Source organism: Primulina eburnea, chromosome 14, assembly GCF_022965805.1.
Source record: "Primulina eburnea isolate SZY01 chromosome 14, ASM2296580v1, whole genome shotgun sequence".
NCBI lineage: Eukaryota > Viridiplantae > Streptophyta > Magnoliopsida > Lamiales > Gesneriaceae > Primulina > Primulina eburnea.
In genome coordinates, this window is record NC_133114.1 from 25,790,477 (window position 1) to 25,809,999 (window position 19,523).

The window sequence follows — 19,523 nt, forward strand, 5'->3', positions numbered from 1 at the left end:
TGTCTCCCATTATCGGATATCAGCCTCCTAGGTACCCCGTACCTGCATACTATACTCTTCCACAAGAATTTCAGGACGTCATTCTCAGTGATTCTGGCCAAAGGCTCGGCTTCCACCCATTTTGAAAAGTAATCAACTGCTACCAGTAGGAATTTTTTCTGAGCAGGGGCCATAGGAAAGGGTCCCACGATATCCATTCCCCACTGGTCAAAGGGACAGGCGGCCGTGACAGCCTTCATCATAGCGGCCGGTCGGTGATTCAGCCGTGCATGACGTTGACAACTATCACAAGACATCACTAACTCTTGAGCATCATGCAGCACTGAGGGCCAAGAATAGCCGGAGAGCATCACTTTCCTCGCCAATGCATAAGCCCCTAGATGATTCCCACAACATCCCTCGTGAACTTCTCGAAGCACATAATCAGCTTCTTGATAACTCAAACACCGAAGAAGCGGCCCTGCAAAAGACGTTCTAAACAACACTTCTCCGATCATCACATAACGTGAACATTTCATCTTCAACTGATGAGCTTCGCGAGGGTTATCAGGCAGCTTTCCCTCTTTCAAGAAAGCAAGAATAGCGGTTCTCCAATCCTCCTCCTCCTGTTCAACTGCGGGCGAACTCGTTTGAGGTGCGAGTTCGATTTGAAATACCACATCTCTAGTCTTCCAACTTCCCATTGTTCCAGCCATTTTGGCTAGAGCGTCTGTTTTTTCATTTTCTTTCCTAGGAATTTGTTCAAATGTAATTTCTGTAAATTTCTCTCTGACTCTGTTCACTTCTTGAGCATACTCAATAAGTTTTTCATCTTTCACCTCATACGCTCCCTTCATCTGCTGTGCCACCAGCTGAGAGTCAGAAAAAATAAGTACTCGGGCAGCTCCCACGTTTATGGCTGCCCGAAGCCCGGCCAACACAGCCTCATACTCTGCCTCGTTGTTGGATGCTCGAAAATCCAACCTAACTGCCAACTTCACTTCCTCCCCAGTCGGCGAAATCAACACTACTCCCACCCCACTCCCATCCTTAGAATATGAACCATCAACGTATACCTTCCAAGGGTCTTCATTTTCAAGATGCACGGTCTCGGCCAGAAAATCGGCTAAGGCTTGTGCTTTGATAGATGTTCTCGACTCATATTGGATGTCATACTCCCCTAGCTCAGTAGTCCACTTGATCAAGCGGCCAGACATATCCGAATGAGTTAGGATTCTGCCCAATGGACTATTAGTGAGCACCACGATCGGATGAGATAGGAAGTAGGGTCTCAAGCGTCTAGCTGTCATTACCAAAGCCAAAGCCAATTTTTCCAACCCTGAGTATCGGACCTCTGCCCCTTTAAGTGCATGGGAAACATAGTACACCGGATGCTGAACTGATCCATCCAGCTTAACAAGAACTGAACTTACAGCCCCTTCAGTGGCAGATAAATATACCCACAAAGGCTCACCTGTTGCCGGTTTGACCAGGACAGGAAGCTCGGCAAGGTACTCCTTCAATTCTGTGAAAGCCTTCTCGCAATCCGGACCCCACCTCAAATTTTTTCGCTTTACGCAAGGTCCGAAAGAATGGTAAGCTTCGGTGAACGGACCTCGAAATGAAGCGTGCCAGCGCAGCAATCCTCCCTGTCAACTGCTGCACATCTTTGGGCCCCCGAGGAGAGACCATATCTTGGATAACTTGAACTTTCTCGGGGTTAGCCTCAATCCCCCTCTCTGTCACCATATAGCCCAAAAACTTCCCACTCTTCACCCCTAATATACACTTCTGAGGGTTCAACTTCAGCCCATAGGACCTGAGGGTGGAAAAGGTTTCCACTAGATCCGGTATGAGTTGGGCTGAATCCTTAGACTTCACCATTATATCATCCACATACACCTCCGCGTTCCTCCCCACCTGCTTAGAAAATACTTTATCCATCAACCGCTGATACGTGGCTCCGGCATTTTTGAGTCCGAAGGGCATGACCACGTAACAGAAAGTTCCTTCAAAAGTGATGAAACTCACTTTATCCTGGTCAGCCAAAGGGATTTGATGGTACCCTTGATAAGCGTCCAGCATGCACAAATACCGATGTCCGGCTGTGGAGTCCACCAACTGATCTATCCGAGGCAGAGGATAACAATCTTTAGGACATGCTTTGTTGAGATCTCTGAAGTCCACACACATCCTCCACTTTCCTGAACTTTTCGGAACGAGAACAACATTCGAGAGCCAAGTAGGAAATTGTACCTCTCGAATGTGCCCAGCACTGAGCAGCTCTCCCACCTCTTTCTTTATAACCATATCTTTCTCAGGCCCGAAGTGTCTTTTCTTCTGCTTCACGGGACGAGAATTTGGTAAGATGTTTAACCGATGTTCTGCTACATCTGGACTCGTCCCTGTGAGCTCTTGGGCTGACCAAGCGAACCTGTCGAGATTAGCCTGTAAACAAGTAATAAGTTTTTCCCTTACCTCGGGATCAAGGTCAGGGGCTATTCTCAGCGTCTTCTTGTCGGGTCCCAACATCACGATCTCCGGCTTCTCATCCGTCACCTCATGAACCTCCCTCACTACCACGGGCAACCCGCTTCGCCCCTTTCTGATCATGTTGACCTCCACACGTGCTCTCTTCCCTTCTTCTTTCACTGTCCCCTCATAACATCGACGCGCGACCTTCTGGTCCCCGCATAAGATTCCAACCTCCTTTCCTACAGAAAATTTCAACTTCTGATGATATGTGGACGCTACAGCTCTGAAATCCTTTAGGGCTGGTCGCCCCAGGATTCCGTTGTAAGAAGATGGAGTGTCCACCACAGTAAATGTTGTCATCTTTGTTACCCGCCGGGGCTCACGTCCCAAAGATAAAGGAAGGACGATTTGGCCGAGCGGCGGGATGGCATGTCCTGCAAATCCATATAGAGGAGTGGAGATTGGCTCAAACTCAAATCCTTCCACCTTCATCTGATCCAAAGTGTTCTTAAACAGGATATTAACAGAGCTTCCATTATCAATAAAGATTCGTGCCACATCGTAATTGGCAACGGTGGCTGTCACCACCAAGGCATCATTATGAGGAGCCACAATGCCTCGGAGGTCATCCGGTCCAAAACTGATGACAGGATCCTGGGGTAAGTCCGCACTTCTGGATATTTCAAAATTCTCCATCCTCCTCCCATGCGCCTTTCGCGCTCGCCCAGAATCCCCATCAGTGGCACCCCCCGAGATCATATGAATCATCCCTCTCGTGGGGTAGTTATCCACATTCGCTCCTCTCCGCGGTTCAGTGGGCTCCTGAGGGACATCCCGAGCTCGACCCTCTCTCCTCGGCTCTTCGATCCTCGGATTTATCCACGGAGGGCCTCGACCCTGCCCAGAAGACGGGCGAGATCTCAGCCCACTCCCGGACGAGGACCCTCCTTGTCTTCCACGCGGTGGAGGTCGAGCACTGCTCTCAACCCTCTGCGTCTTCTCTCCCCGCTCCCCAGACTCCCTCACCTCCATCACCTTATCTCGACTCCTATTCAAAGGAACATGTGATGAGAATTTTCCTCTTCCTTTGGTTCTGTCTTCATCTCTTTCTCCCGCACCTCTCTTCCTTCCTCCTCTCTCCGCCCCCTCACCTCTACTTCCTCCAGGCCGACTCTCCATCCTTCTGTATCGTTGGGCATCTTCTAAGTTTACATATTTTTCAGCCCGAGCCAACAGATCATCATATCTCGTCGGAGGCTTCTTGACCAGCGACTTAAAAAACTTTCCTCCCCTCAGTCCTTGTGTAAAGGCACTTATCGTGATGTCGGGGGTAGCCGCTGGTATTTCCAGCGCTGCGCTGTTGAAACGCTGAACAAATTCACGCAGAGTTTCCGCCTCCTGCTGTTTCATCACGAACAAACTCAAATAGTTTTTCTGGTGTCTCTTGCTACCGGCGAATCGGTGCAAGAAGGCTGTAGAGAAATCTTCAAACGATTGTATGGAGTTGGGCTGTAGGGTATTAAACCATTGTTGGGCTGACCTCACCAGCGTACCCAAAAACACCCTGCACCTGACTCCATCCGAATATTGGTGCAACAGAGCTGAATTCTCAAACCTCCCCAAGTGTTCCTCGGGGTCAGAATGTCCATCATATTCTCCAACGTTTGACTGTCGAAAATTCGGAGGAAGCCCTTCCTCCAATATGGCTAGCGAAAAAGGGCTTCCCATCTTGAGTACTGGTGCCCTGCTTCCTACCTGCTCCCTCAGCCTCCGTATCTCCTTCCACATCTCCCCCATCTCACTAATCTCTCCACTCTGGAGGGGTTGCGTCTCTTCCACCCTGCTCTGGTGGACTTCTACATTTTCCTCCTGCTCTTGACGGGCTGCCTGCTCCTCTACAAACACAGACCCTTGCTTCCTTTTCATGGCCTCATCCACGGTCCGGGCGATAAACTGGCCCAACTGCTCCAGGGTCAAGCTCCCCACGTTTTCATTAGGACGGGTTTGCTCGACCCTTGGCTCGTGACGGGGCTGCTCGGTTCTCGCCTCTTGACGAGGTTGTTCCTGTTGCGCCTCAAGACGCGGTTGTTCCTGTCTTGTCTCAATATGAGACAATTCGGGTCCTCTCTGAGGACGCGATGATGCTGAAGCAGCTCTTCTACCTCCTCTCTTGCCTACCATCTCTACGTCTCAACTCAAGTGTTCCCACAGACGGCGCCAAGTGATACTCACGCGAAATTTAGGGTCCGCTCCCAGCAAGTGTCACTAGTCAAGACCAGGGTTTTGAAATGATCCTGAGCCTGAAATCACGAAAAAGACCGTTAAGAGGGGGCCAGGAGGGTGTCCTGGCGTAGCCCCTCCGACGCTCAAGTCAGTGACTGAGGATATATGGGGGGAGCAGCTAAGGGTGCTGCTGAAAACAATATAGTGAATGAATAAACTGAACACCCAAACCTGGTATTTATAGGAGAATACATGGGCCCTTAGTGGGCCTGTCTTCCATTTGGGCTAGGGCCCTTGGTGGGCTTGTCTTTCCTTTGGGGCTTGGGATGGGCCAGAGGTAGTGGGCTCATCCCTAGGTATCATGTATTATTTGCGTTTTATCGATTGTGTTTATTCCTAGACATTTTGCTACGAAGATGGAACTTAACCATGATATTTAATTGTATATATTCATGAGAATTTTTATTTTTACACACACACAAAAATATATATATTCGTCAATTTTAATCTCTTACGCTGCGTTTGGTAGGGGTGATAAGGTGGGTTTATTTTTTTTTAACCCACCTTATCACTCGTTTGGTACGTGTGATTATTTAACCAAGTCAATACCTCTTATGAATGATTATGTTATATTAGGTGGGTTAAAATAATACCTCCTCACCTCTATGATTATTTATCCAACTCTTAATCTTTCCTATTTTTTCAATTCTACCCTTCTCCTATATTCAAACTCACCACCACTTCTCGCCACGACCGTCGCCACCGACCGCCGTCGCCACCGCCAGCCGATCGCCGCCACTGCCGGTCGACCGCCGTCGGTTGCCGCCCAGAACCAGCCGCTGGCCGATAACTTCCGGATGGCCGGCAGCCGTCGACGCCGCTGACTGCTAGCCGCACCGACGTTGCCGGAACGTTGCCGTCGGCGCCGCCGGAGTGGAAGAAGAAAAAAAAAGAAGAAAGGACAATTTTGTCATTTCATCAAAAAAATTCAAAATTATCCTACACTTAAAAATCATACCAAACATAACACCATATATTACATTCCTACAACTATCATTTTCTTTATCATTTACTTACTAATCCTTAGTTTATTTTATCCTCTAAACCAAACACAGCCTTAATGATTCTGCACTAATTATTTTTATCCTTCTTCCCAAACGTTCTAAACTTTTCCTGTAGTTTTATTAGTTAAAATATTTTATTGAGAAATAAATTTGTTGATTTAGAGATTTTCTTAGGAAGTCTATTTTCGAAAAATAGAGTCAAAAAATATATATATATATATATATATATATATATATATATATATATATATATATATATATATGCCACAAATTCATTAGGAATTTATCTATGGAAAATTACATTTGTGGCCACGTATATCTATTGTGATTTTGATAATTTATATTGTCAAATTCCAATTCTAGCAAACTCTTTATGTCTTTTTGTGTTGAAATTTTATTGTTTTTTGTATTTAACGCTTGAAGAGCTGGTGTGTGTTGTATCACATCATCGATCATCATTACAATAAAAAACTAAAATTTCGAAAAACTAAAAGATACATTATCATTACTGAAATTTGACAAAATAAAAGGCAAAAAAAAAAAAAAAAAAGACTGTGTGACCATAATTTCTATGTTTCTTTTTTCTAATACCCGTATAATTGTTTCAAGTTCTAATCCACATAAAATTAACAAGAATATCTCTCGACAAAGTAGAAGAAAATATATATTTATCTATATATATACTAGCTATTGTGGCACACAGAGTGAGTGTGACTAGAAGTGATCTGATCACCTATCAATAATAGAGATGGATTGTTCAAAATTTTCAATTATGTAAAGGATCTCTTGGTCTAATGATAAAAGTAAAGTTTCGAGACAACAAGATCAAAATCAGGGACAGAGCCACTCTAAATGCCGGGGTGGGCTCTAACCCAGGATTTTTGTTATTTGTATGTATGTGTTTGTATATATATATATATATATACATATATCTATACATACATAAATTATTAAAAAAATGAACTCCAGCACTCCTGCTTACTCTCACTCAACCCGGGGTGACATGTCTGCATTGTTATTTAGATCGTTTTCTTTACAAATGTTTCTTTGATTTATCCTAGGAAAATCTGAAGGTCCTAGTTTGAGTTACTTGGAAGGGAAAAAATTGTTTTAACTGATAAACCTTTGGAGATAATGAATACTTTGTATTCTAATTTAGTTTGTGGTGAAAATATATAGTAATCCTTTCTAGGAAAGTTCTTTAATTAATTTTGAGAATTAATAATTTGTGCATCAGAAAATCTTCGTTCCATGTGCACTGAACTATCTCACATATTAGATCTGCTTTCATGGTATTCTCAATTAATTTTCTAACAAGTGAATTATATATATTGTTGTTATTTTAATGGAAGCTTAATGTCATGACAAGAAGAAAATAGACTTCCTAAGTGAATTATATATATTGTTGTTATTTCTACAACCGTCGCTAAGACAACCGTTTTTTTGCAGTGAAACTAATGCCCAGATGCTAAACCGTGATGGACAACATCCCAACGTCGATTTTTTTTTTTTTTTTATCAAATCAATCAGTTTAGGGTCAAAAAATTTCTGATTATATATGCCTCTGAATGTAATGGTGTTATGTTATAATTAATCTCACTTGTGTGATCAGTCTAGGTGGATATATAGAATAGATTTCTCACATGCGCGCGGTACCTGCTGAGTGCTGCCCTCGACCTTTCCTATTCGCTCTCCATCAGGCGTAGAAAAAGGCTGGCGCACCATTTACATTACCCTACAGACAAATGAACGCCATTCAGTCGCACCTTCACCCAACTAATGACGGAGCCAAAAATCCAATATTACTCGGAATGATTTTTTTTGTACAAAATACAAAAAATACATGTCAATTAGCTTCATATCAATGAGATTTTTTGGGCTAAAATATTACTTTTACCGGAGTTTGGACCAAAATCTCAATATAAAAAAATAAAGATAAAAAAGTCCGTCTGGGCTACAGCCCCTTGCACCCATCCAAATGTACTATAGTCTATAGTTGCTAATATGTGATGACTATAATCGAAATTCATGAATTTCAATATGTTAATGTGTGTCGACTCAAGTGTTATTTATTTCTTTTTATATTTTACTCAATGAGTGCTTGACTTAAACAATACAAACTATTGTAATAATAATTTTAAAAAATTACAAACTATATGATTTTACCTTTTCGATATCGTTTATTTCTAGACAATTTGTGACGATGTTGATGGAACTTAATTAACTATGATATTTAATTGAAAAATATTTTTGTATACATAATTTTCAAGATCTTGTGGGAACGTGAGTATGTATTAATTACAATCACGTAATATTCAATTTCCCTTTCCACATTTGTTTTTTAAAATAAAAAAAAGTACCGCGCATTAAAACTGACCCAGTCAAGTGGCTAAATAATTGTTCTCCAACAATGAAATCCAAGTCAATTCCACACATGGAAAACAGGCGGGCCAATTGCCCAAATAATTAATTTCCAACCTAGCGTAGGTCCGACTAAATTTTAATTATTGAACTCCGACGTACTTCATTAACTTTTTTATTTATTAACTTATATATCATATCCCAAATTTTCACATAAAAAATGATTTGAAAATCTATTATTGACTTGAAACAATGTGGTATGAAACCCAAAAAATAAATATGACAATATAGTGTATTAAATTGCCTAATTTCCCCAAAAATAATTTCACAACACATGAGTGATTTTTTGCAATTTACCCCTAAATAAAATACACGGTTGAGCTTCGAGAATTTAAAATGATATGAATTTTGATATATTTTGTGAGTTTGAGATTCTTATCTTTTTACCGTAAATTTTTATTTTTAACACGTTATCAGCACGATACTCGAATGTTCGGTTCTCCATATTTTTCCAAGATTCAAAACACAAGAAAAATGTAACCATATTCAAAAGTAAGAGTATTTACTTTACTGTTTATTTATTTTTATTGTATATATATATTTAATGTATAATATCATGTTATTATATAAAAAAGAGTATATGACACCTCATTATAATAACATGATGTGATTGCACTGCTTATATAATTTTATTGTGTTACTGTTTAATTATTGTGTGTATATATATATATATATATTTGAATAATATCATGTTATTATATAAAAAAAAGTCTATGACACTTTATTATGATAACGTGATGTGATTATTTCACTATTTATATATTTTTATTGTGATATATAATAATTATACATATATTTGTATAATATCATAATATTATATAAAAGGAGTCCATGACATCTCATTATAATATTGTAATGTGATATACATAATTATTTAAATATGATTAACATTATATCCATCATATTATTACCATAAAATTTATACATACATTTATTTTTTAAAATTTTGTAACGGTAATAAACGGTAATAAACGGCTAACTCTTATCCTATAAATATGATTTTATAAACACATTCAATCACTCCAAACTTATTCTTTTTTCCTAAAAATTTTCTTCATCAAAATTTTCGAAGAAGAAGATGATGACTCTTTCAAGGATATTTTGTATAATTATTTTGGTTATTATACTCACTAGTCTTGTATTTGTCGGAAAAAATTCGTCTCACGTTATTTCTATTTTTAAGAATGCTTGTACTTATAATTTATCCGTTACTTTTTATTGTCATATTAATAGAACTTAACTAATAAAATGCATTGTTACTTTTATAGTACCACCATGCCAAATTTGGCAAATTAAAGGTCGAATTTGTTGCGCTCGACATTACAGGAAAAAATTATATGCAATGGACTCTTGATGTAGAAATGCATCTTGAGTCATTGGATCTAAGCGAGACCATTAAAGAAAATGGTATCTCTTCATCACAAGAAAAAACAAAAGCTATAATATTTTTGCGTCGATATCTTGATGAAGGTTTAAAATGTGAATATCTAATCGAAAAAAATCTCATGACTATGTGGAAAGTATTAAAAGAAAGATTTGAACATAAAAGAGAATTTATACTTCCGACCGCTCGTGAATATAATATGTTAAGATTTCAAGATTTTAAGAAAGCCGGTGATTACAATTCGACGATGTATCGAATAATCTCGCATTTAAAATTTTGTGGACATGAGGTTACGAAATCGGAAATGCTTGAAAAAAAAATTTCCACGTTTCACGCATCAAATATAGCTCTACAACAACAATTTAGAGTGTGTGGATTTGCGAGATATTCTGAACTTATCGTCTGTCTTTTTGTGGCGGAAAAGAACAACGAGTTTCTAATGAGAAATCATCAGTCCCGACCCACTGGATCAAGAACATTTCCAGAAGTAAATGTTGTAACTTGGAAACCAAAATCAAAGTCAAAGACAAAGTTTTGGTCGAGGTCGTGGACGTGGACGTGGAAGTAGTCGTGGTCGTGGTCGCGGCCGTGGTTTTGAAAACAGTCGAGATAGTTACTTCTATAACTAATCTCAAAAAGACGTCACGAACCACACACTGAAAAGACATCATGAGAATATGAGTGTTGATGAAAATCACTCAAAACGATTTGAAAGTTCTTGTTTTAGATGCGGCACTATAGGACATTGGTCTCGTATTTGTCGAGCCCCCGAGCACCTTTGCAAGCTCTATAAAGAATCGATAAAGGGAGAAGAAAAAGAGACTAACTTCACTGAACGCAGTGACCGTTTGAGTGATTCAACTCATTTTGATGCTGCAGATTTTCTGAATGATTTCTCTTGAAATGATCAATATGATGGTGGAATATAAATGAAAAATATTGATGCTGCAGATTTTTTCAACGATTTCTCTGAAAATAAACAATATATTGGTGAAATATAAACGTAAAATAATTTATTTTTCATGTACTCATATGATAATGTTTTACTGTACAATTATGATATGTGTTATATTTTACAATAAAATGCACATGTATTATCAGTAATTTTTTTTTTCATTGCATATTTTTTTGGAAGTTCAAATATGAAAACTGCTATGAATAAAGATAAACAAAGAACTAATCTCATGGAAGTTTGCATACCTGATAGTGGTACAACGCACACTATTCTCCGAGATAAAAGATATTTCTTGGAACTAAAAACAACAAAAACAATGGTGAATACAATATCGGGTAATGTAGGCTTGATTAAAAGTTATGGTAAAGCACATTTTTTGTTACCTAATTATGGTACAAATTTTTTGATAAATTATGCTTTGTATTCACCACAATCGAAAAAACATTTGTTGAGTTTTAAGGACATATATTCCCATTGGTATGATACTCAAACACTAAATGAAGGAAATGAGAAATATATGTGTCTTACCACATATAAATCAAGAAAGAAATATATAGTTAAAAAACTATCAATGCTCTCTACTGGATTGCATTATACATATATAAGTCCAATTGAATCAAACATGATAATTGATAATTCTTCAATACTAATTAATTGACATGATCGATTAGGACATCCTGGTTCAACAATGATGCGAAGAATTATAAAAAATACACATGATCATCCATTGAAAGACCTGAAGATCTTTCAAAATAATAAGTTTCAATGCAAAACATGTTCTCTTGGAAAACCTATTATAAGACCATCACTAGTTAAAATCCAAACTGAATCACCAATATTTCTTGAGCATATTCAGGGTGATATTTCTAGACCAATTCATCCACCATGTGTACCATTTGGATATTTTATGGTATTGATCTATGTCTCCAGCACATGATCACATGTATGTTTATTATCAACTCAGAATGTGACATTTGTAAGATTACTTGCTCAAATAATAAAATTATGGAATCAATTTCCTGATCATACAATCAAGAAAATTAGACTTGATAATGCTGGTGAATTTACTTCACAGACTTTCAATGATTATTGTATGTCTATGGAAATCATTGTTGAGCATCATGTTGCTCATGTACATACACAGAATGGATTGGCTGAATCATTGATTAAACGTCTACAATTGATTGGTAGAACAATGATTATGAAAATAAAACTCCATGTTTCTATATGAGGACATGCAATTTTACATGCTACTGCATTAATTCGCATCAGACCAAGTGCATATCATAAATACTCCCCATTGCAGCTTGCATTTGGTAAAAAACCAGATATTTCTCATCTGAGAATTTTGGATGTATGGTACATGTGTCTATTACACCGCCTCAACGAACAAAAATGGGACCTCAAAGAAAGATCGGAATTTATGTTGGTTATGATAGCCCATCAATCATTCGATATCTTGAGCCTCAGACAGACGACGTTTTTACAGCACGTTTTGCTGATTTTTATTTTCATGAGGAAATCTTCCCAATGTTAGGGGGATAAAAGAAACGTGCTGTAAACACGTCGTTTGTCTGAGGCTCAAGATATCGAATGATTGATGGGCTATCATAACCAACATAAATTCTGATCTTTCTTTGAGGTGAGAAAATCTTCCCAATGTTAGGGGGAGAAAAGAAACGTATCAAAAAATAAATTACATGGTATACATCATCATTGTTACATATGGATCCAAGAACTAAACAATGTGAAAAATATATACAGCAAATTGTGCACTTGCAAAGAATAACAAATCAAATATCAGATGTATTTGCAGATACAAAAAAGGTAACTAAATCATATATACATGTTGCAAATGCCTCTGCTAATTGAAATTCTAAATAAACAAATTGAAGACACTCATGATGTCATCAGACGCTTGAAGCATGGAAGACTAATCGGTTTCAAGGATAAAAATTATCGAAAAAGAAAAACAAAGAGAAACACGATGATCACAATATAGAGAATGATATTCCTGCAGAAATACATGATGATGAAAAGGTTCTGTTAAAACAACAAATGATAAGAATCATGAAATCTCTATCAATTATATTAATCTTGGAAAAATATGAAACCGAAAATATATAAAAGAAATTGATGATATATTTTTTTACAATGTGGCTGTGACATCATAAATGACAATGAAGATTATGAACCAAAATCTTTTGGTGAATGTAAAAATCGACATGTCTGGATAAAATGAAAAGATGTCATCCAGGTTGAATTGGATTCTCTAAATAAACGTAACATTTTGGGACCTATAGTCCTTACACCTGAAGGTGTAAAACCTGATGGGTACAAATGGGTTTTTATTCGAAAGCGAAATGAGAAAAATGAAATAGTAAGATATAAAGCTCTACTTGTTGCGCAAGGTTTTTCTCAAAGACCTAAAATTGATTATGAAAAAATGTATTCTTCTATTATAGATGCAATTACGGTTCGTATTTGATTAGTTTAGCGGTATCTGAAAATTTAGAAATGCGTCTTATGGATGTTGTTACAGCTTACTTATACAGATCACTATATATATATACAGAAAAGGTCCTTAAACGTTTTAATATTGATAAATCAAATCTTTTAAGTACTCCAATAGTTGTTAGATCATTAAACATAGAAAAAGATCCATTCCGTCCACGTGAAGATGATGAAGTTCTTCTTGGTCCAGAAGTACCACATTTAAGTGCTATCGGTGTCATACATACATATATATATATGAAAATCCTGAAGGGTTTAAGATGCCTGAAGCACAAAGTTCAAAACCAATAGAATGTTATTATGTGAAATTGCAAAGATCATTATATGAGTTAAAGCAATCCAGTCGAATGTGGTATAATTGGCTAAGTGAACACTTAATGAAAATGGGATATGTAAACAATTCAATATGCCCTTGTGTTTTCATTAAGAAAACAACATCCAGATGCGTAGTTATTGTTGTATATGTTGATGATTTAAACATCATTGGAACGAATAAGGAAATTCAAGAAGTTGTGTCGTACTTGAAGGAAGAATTTGAAATGAAGGACCTTGGAAAAACAAAGTATTGTCTGGATTAGCAAATTGAACACAGAGAATGCGAAATATTTGTTCACCGATCAAATTATACAGAAAAGGTCCTTAAACGTTTTAATATGGATAAATCAAATCTTTTAAGTACTCCAATAGTTGTTAGATCATTCAACATAGAAAAAGATCCATTCCGTCCATGTGAAGATGATGAAGTTATTCTTGGTCCAGAAGTATTACATCTAAGTGCTATCGGTATCTTTATGTACTTGCAAATTGTACAAGACCTGATATATCTTTTGCTGTAAATTTATTGGCAAGTTTTAGCTCATATCCAACAAAGAGACACTGCAACGGAATTAAACATATATTCCGTTATCTACGAAGAATGATAGACTTGGGACTTTTGTATTCAAAAGATACCAATCAAAATATAATTGGTTATGCTCATGCTGGGTATTTATCTGATCCACAAAAGACACGTTCTCAAACTGGATATGTATTTACTCGTGGAGGCACTGCAATTTCGTATCCCAAGCTCAAACTCGTATGCTTTAAGATCAGCAAAGAGATCATGGAGTTTCAACTTATTTAGATCCTTGGACTCGCATTGCTATTGTTTTTTTTTGTAAGGTCCAGTAATTTAATTTACGTAACCTGAATGAATACAATCTAGAATTTTATTTAATTATGTGTTTAATTATTTTTATGCGTTTTATGCATTATTCTTGCATGATAGGATTTATTTCATGAAATTTTAAAAGTTCATGAATTAGGGTTTCTAGATGCATTTCACGCTCGAACGAGGAACGGAGACCGGAGAATTATCAAGAAAATTATTTTTATTACATGATAATTTTTTATTAATTAATATAATATGTTTTAAATGTATTTTTCAAGAAATAGGCTTTGTTAGGTTTTTTACCCACCAGAGCATATTTTTCAGCGGTACGCAAATTTTATCGTAACGAGGGGCTTTTAGCGGGTTCGGGTAATATTTTCAAAAATTTACCATAACAAAATATTTTTCGGGGAGTGTATTTAAGCTTGTCAGGCCTATTTTTAAGCTTATTGTGCTTAAAACTCTTTTTAAACTTTTTAAATGACAATTTAAGATCCATTATCTTGTAAATTAACTATTTAATAATAGATAATCACCCATTAAACCTAAAGCTAAACTTCATCAGCCGAAACCCCTTCCCCAACCACTCTTTTCTCTCGGTTTCAGCACCTCCTTCAGAATCAAAGCAATGGCCTTAGCATTTCTTGCAAGATAAATTCCTCCGGCACTCCCCCGACACTCGTTCTTCGACGTTCTTGCGTAGAATTCATCAAGGCACACTTGTATTCTTATCTTTCTCATCACATACGCCATTAGTATGTTGTAATGTATGTTTTTTCGTATGAAAATGTTGTGATATAATGCACACTTGCATTTTTTATTATTATGGTACGAAAAACATTGCATTGTTTGCTCCCATCTCACGTGTTTCTTGTTTAGATGCAAAGGGCAGCTATATTCTTGCTGATAAGGGGGTGTGTGAAGGGGTTTAGTGTTTTCATGTTTGCTAGAGTCGCGATCTGTTCTTGGTGGTGAGAATTGCCAATGGTTTTGTGGTTTGGGTTGGGGTTCTTGGTGGCCGAGAGTGACGGACGTTTAGATCAGGAGGTGCGAATGATCCAGCGGTGTGAGAACCCTTCCTTACCTTTGGCCAGACCTTGGTGGGGCTGAGCTAGGGTCTGGAATGGTGCGAACACAGCTGGGCATGGCATGTACCCGATCGAGTGAGGGAGAAGGCCTTGAGTGTGTTAAGATTGCGTCTCAAGTGCGTGCGTGCGTAGGCAGCATGGTGCTGGGACCGTGACTTCATTGGGTCTAGAGATTGGTCCTAGGGTGGTCTAGGGTAGGCTGTCTCACGGCTGGTTCCATCAGCTGTAGGCTAGCATCGATTATTCGGAGGGTGGCCGCACTAAGGATCGGGTATGGAGAGGTGCTGATTTCCAGCAACTTGTATGGTCTTATCGAAATGTTTAAGGGACGAGTCTAGGGGTGTTTTAGGGCCATTTAAGTGTTTATAAGGTCTGGTAAAAATTTAGGAGAAATTTGGTTAAATTTCGGTTCGATTCTGGTTGAAACCGGGACTCCGGTCCAAGTTTTAAAACAAATCGATAAAGTTTTGAGACGGGCCAGAGTTTATGTCTAATAAATACTTTTAATTATGTTTTGGGATGTTTTAAGGAGTTTGGTAAGCTTCGGGTCGAAATTTAGAGGTTCAGGGGTAAAATGGTCATTTTGGGTTTCTAGGAACAAAACAGTCATTTTGCACCCGGGGTGAGATTTTGGTCATGTCAGCGCCCTGAGCACATTTTATCATGTTTTAAATGTTTATCCATCATGTTTGTGATTTTTATGTAATTACGAAAAATACGGTGCATGCTTGGCTTCAAAGAAAAATTTACGTATATGCATGTTTTTATTAAGTGATGATAATGATGATGTTTTTGAAGGATGAGAGTCGGTTGTGACTTACGATGTATATGTATACGATGAGATGAGATATGATGACTTGAGGCCGAGGCTCAGTGGACGGGTAATACTGTCGCTGATGTCCCTGTCGCCGGGTACCACGGTTTTATAGATGGATCCATCGAATAGAGCTGATACGAAAGTCACAACTAATTAACTGAATTCAATTAATAGAAAATGTATAAGTACATGATGATATGATGAGACATGTTTTGACACGTTACGATTTTATACGACACATTTATGTGCATGCTTTCAAGTTCACGAAATATATGTTGAGTATGATATTTTTCACTGCTGTGTGTCATGTATATGTACTTGTTATTTCTGGTACAGGTGTGTTGAGTCTTTAGACTCACTAGGAGTGTGTGATGCAGGTGAGCTTGATACTGAGGGGGCTGGAGGTTTCGAACTCTGAGTTGGCAGACCTGGTGGGGTGACACGACCCGAGGACTACATGATTTCCGCATCTTGATTTATGAGATTTGAGAGGAGATGAACATTTTTATTCGCTGGTTTTGATACGTTGATGATGTTATGATTTTTGTTCATTTAAGTTTACGTATAATTTTGGATGAGTTTGGTTATCTTAAACTGCACTAATTTTATTGTCAAATATCTAAGATCATTTTTAAATATCATATTTTTTTGTAAGGCGCATGCATACAAAACATTTAAATGTTATTTCGAAAATGTAAGCTTTTTAAAAAAAATTAAAAAAATATTTCTGCACTTTTAAATTAGTAGACGTCTCAGTTTACGTCCCATTCTCTAGGAAGAGCTCGCATAACCTTTAAAGCAATTTCACGGTTAGAATATTCTTTACTTAGTGAAATCAGTTCAATGATAATACCGTTGAACCGTTCGTCAAATTCTGCGAGAGTTTCCCTCGGCTTCATCTTCGCATTGTCAAAATTTTGGATAGCAACAATTAACTTGTTTTCTTTTGTTTGATCATTGCCCTCACATAGTTGTGTGAGTTTTTCTCATATTTCTTTAGCTGTGGTGCACATCTTGATTTAGGCGAACATGTTTTTGTTCAGAGTCTTGTAAAGAATGTCTTTTGCGACATTATAAAGATTTGCCTTTTTTTTAACTCTCAGCTGTCCATTCAGATCGGTGCTTTTCAACCATCTGGGGAGCACCTTCGGTTGTAGTTGCAGCTATATTTACTTTCAAGATTTTCATTGGACCGTCAGTGATGACATACCACATATCGTCATCTTGGACTGCTAGATGTGCCTGCATACGATATCATCATAATCTTCTTTAGAGAACATAAGAATTTTGTTGAAAGATGCCATGAGTAACTATTAGATATCAATATTTGAGAAAACCCCGCTCTGATAGCACTTGTTAGAATCGGGAAAGAGTTTAAAAGGGGTGAATGAACTCTTTCAATTTTTTGCCTTTAAAATATGTTTTCAACCGTTTTGAGGCGGTTGAGAATTCTTCTCAAACTGTCAGAAATATGAACCACTGTTAAGTGCGAAAGACGGTTCAAAATTTCTACTGATAGCTTAAATTCGTTGGCGGACTTAACAACAAAATATAGCTTGACGAGTAAGTGCTTGCAAGAAATAAAGAAACAAGATTTTTATGGATGTTCGGAGTTTGAAAACTCCTACGTCACCGCTTCTCCCTCTTCAGGAAGGATTCCACTAAAAGACTTTGGTTTTACAAAACTCTTTGCAATAGCCCACTCCAATCAAGACTATCACACTACCTGTTTTGGAACCCTTAGTGATCACTTTACAAATCTTGATTCTAAGAACACTTAGTTCACCAGGCACCACAACTTACTCAAATAACCAAAAGTATACTAATGTAAATAAACAAGTGGATATAGGTAGCACGAAGATGATCCTTGAGCGTCGGGTATCTTTCTGTTCAGTGCGTGCTGATTGAGCAATGAAGTATATAGACTTTGAATGAGCTCTGAATCTTTAAGTTATGCAAGCTTATGATAATTTCACTGCTGTGAGTTGGATAATTTTTTCGTGTTGTAAGTCTCTCTTGTAACATAGATAAGCTGTCTCACTATCAGCTGCAACCGCATTAAATGTTCTTCAGACAAAAATTTAATGTTCTCTTTGTTAGCATGTCCTTGAATCCCGTTTCTCGACGAGTTGCTTCAGAATTACCGTTTATAGCAACTGTTTTTATCCTGAGACCTTTGTAAGATATAAATGATCTTTCCTTTTCTAGGGTAGTTATAAATGCAGATCATTCTCGGGAACGATGCAAGAACTAGCTGACTTTGAAGCGGTGTAGACCATTGAATGTCCTGAGCCGGTCATAGAATGTCTTTTATTAAGTGAGCAATAAGTAGGCTCTCTTAACGACGTATTCGAATTAGTCGGATCTTCTTTTACTTCAAACGGTTGAATTATAAGCGGTCTGAAATTCAAGCTGTCATACTTCTATTCTTTTAACTGGAACCGCAAGATAAGCCTTTTGTTATACTCTTTATGCTTTAGCTGGTTGAGAAGTAGTGCGATTGTTGAGCTAGGCGGTTGAACTAATACCTGTTACACATACAATGTGCAGCTGTTTCCTCAAACGGGGAAGTGTTGTCTTGATTTTTTCACTCACCAAAATTCTTGGGTAACAATATTTTCTCAACAGAATACATAAAAACGAAAATATTCAATGATAAATCATGTTTTTCATGCAAAAGTAATTCAACACAATAGTATGGTGTGATAGATGATAAAAGAAAGAATTATGGCGTGCATTTGCGTAATTTACACTCGAAAATGAATCAACAATGCGAAGAACGACGACAAACAACTTTGGCTGAATTTTCCTTCCAAAAACCGATGCTTTGCCCTTGAAAAATCTCGTGTGTTCCCTGTTGTTTGAGGTGGGGAAGAGTCCTTGTGTGCTTGAGGGGAGAGGGCATGTATAATGAAAAAGGATGGGGAGGGTTTAGGCTTAAATATTTGATAAATAATAAGTGTACAAGCCTAAGCCCATTAGCATGGTATAGGCTCATTAAGCTCATTAATGCTTATTTAAAATATTTCATTTAGGAAAGTTCGTGAAATTATTAGTCGAGTTGTTAAAAATTTCATATTTTCGTTGAAAATCGAATACCGAAAAAAATTATGTATCGACGTATAAAATCACCTCAAAACTCCTTATTTTCAAAATACCATAAATCATCAACCTTATTTTAAATAATTAAAACAAATATTTATTAAAAATATTTTCTATTTTTCAGCCATCGGTCTCCGTTGCTCGATCGCATCTCGAACAACCTTTAAAAATTACATTTTTATGCATGATGACAATAAAATCATATTTTAACATATAACCATGCATATCACAATTATTTCATAACATTAAAATCATTTAGTTAGTCATTTTTCATTTCCTAAATTTGTATATAGTTGGATTACGTTTTTCTTATTTTTTGGACCTTACAATTCTTTGGATTAAGCGTGCATG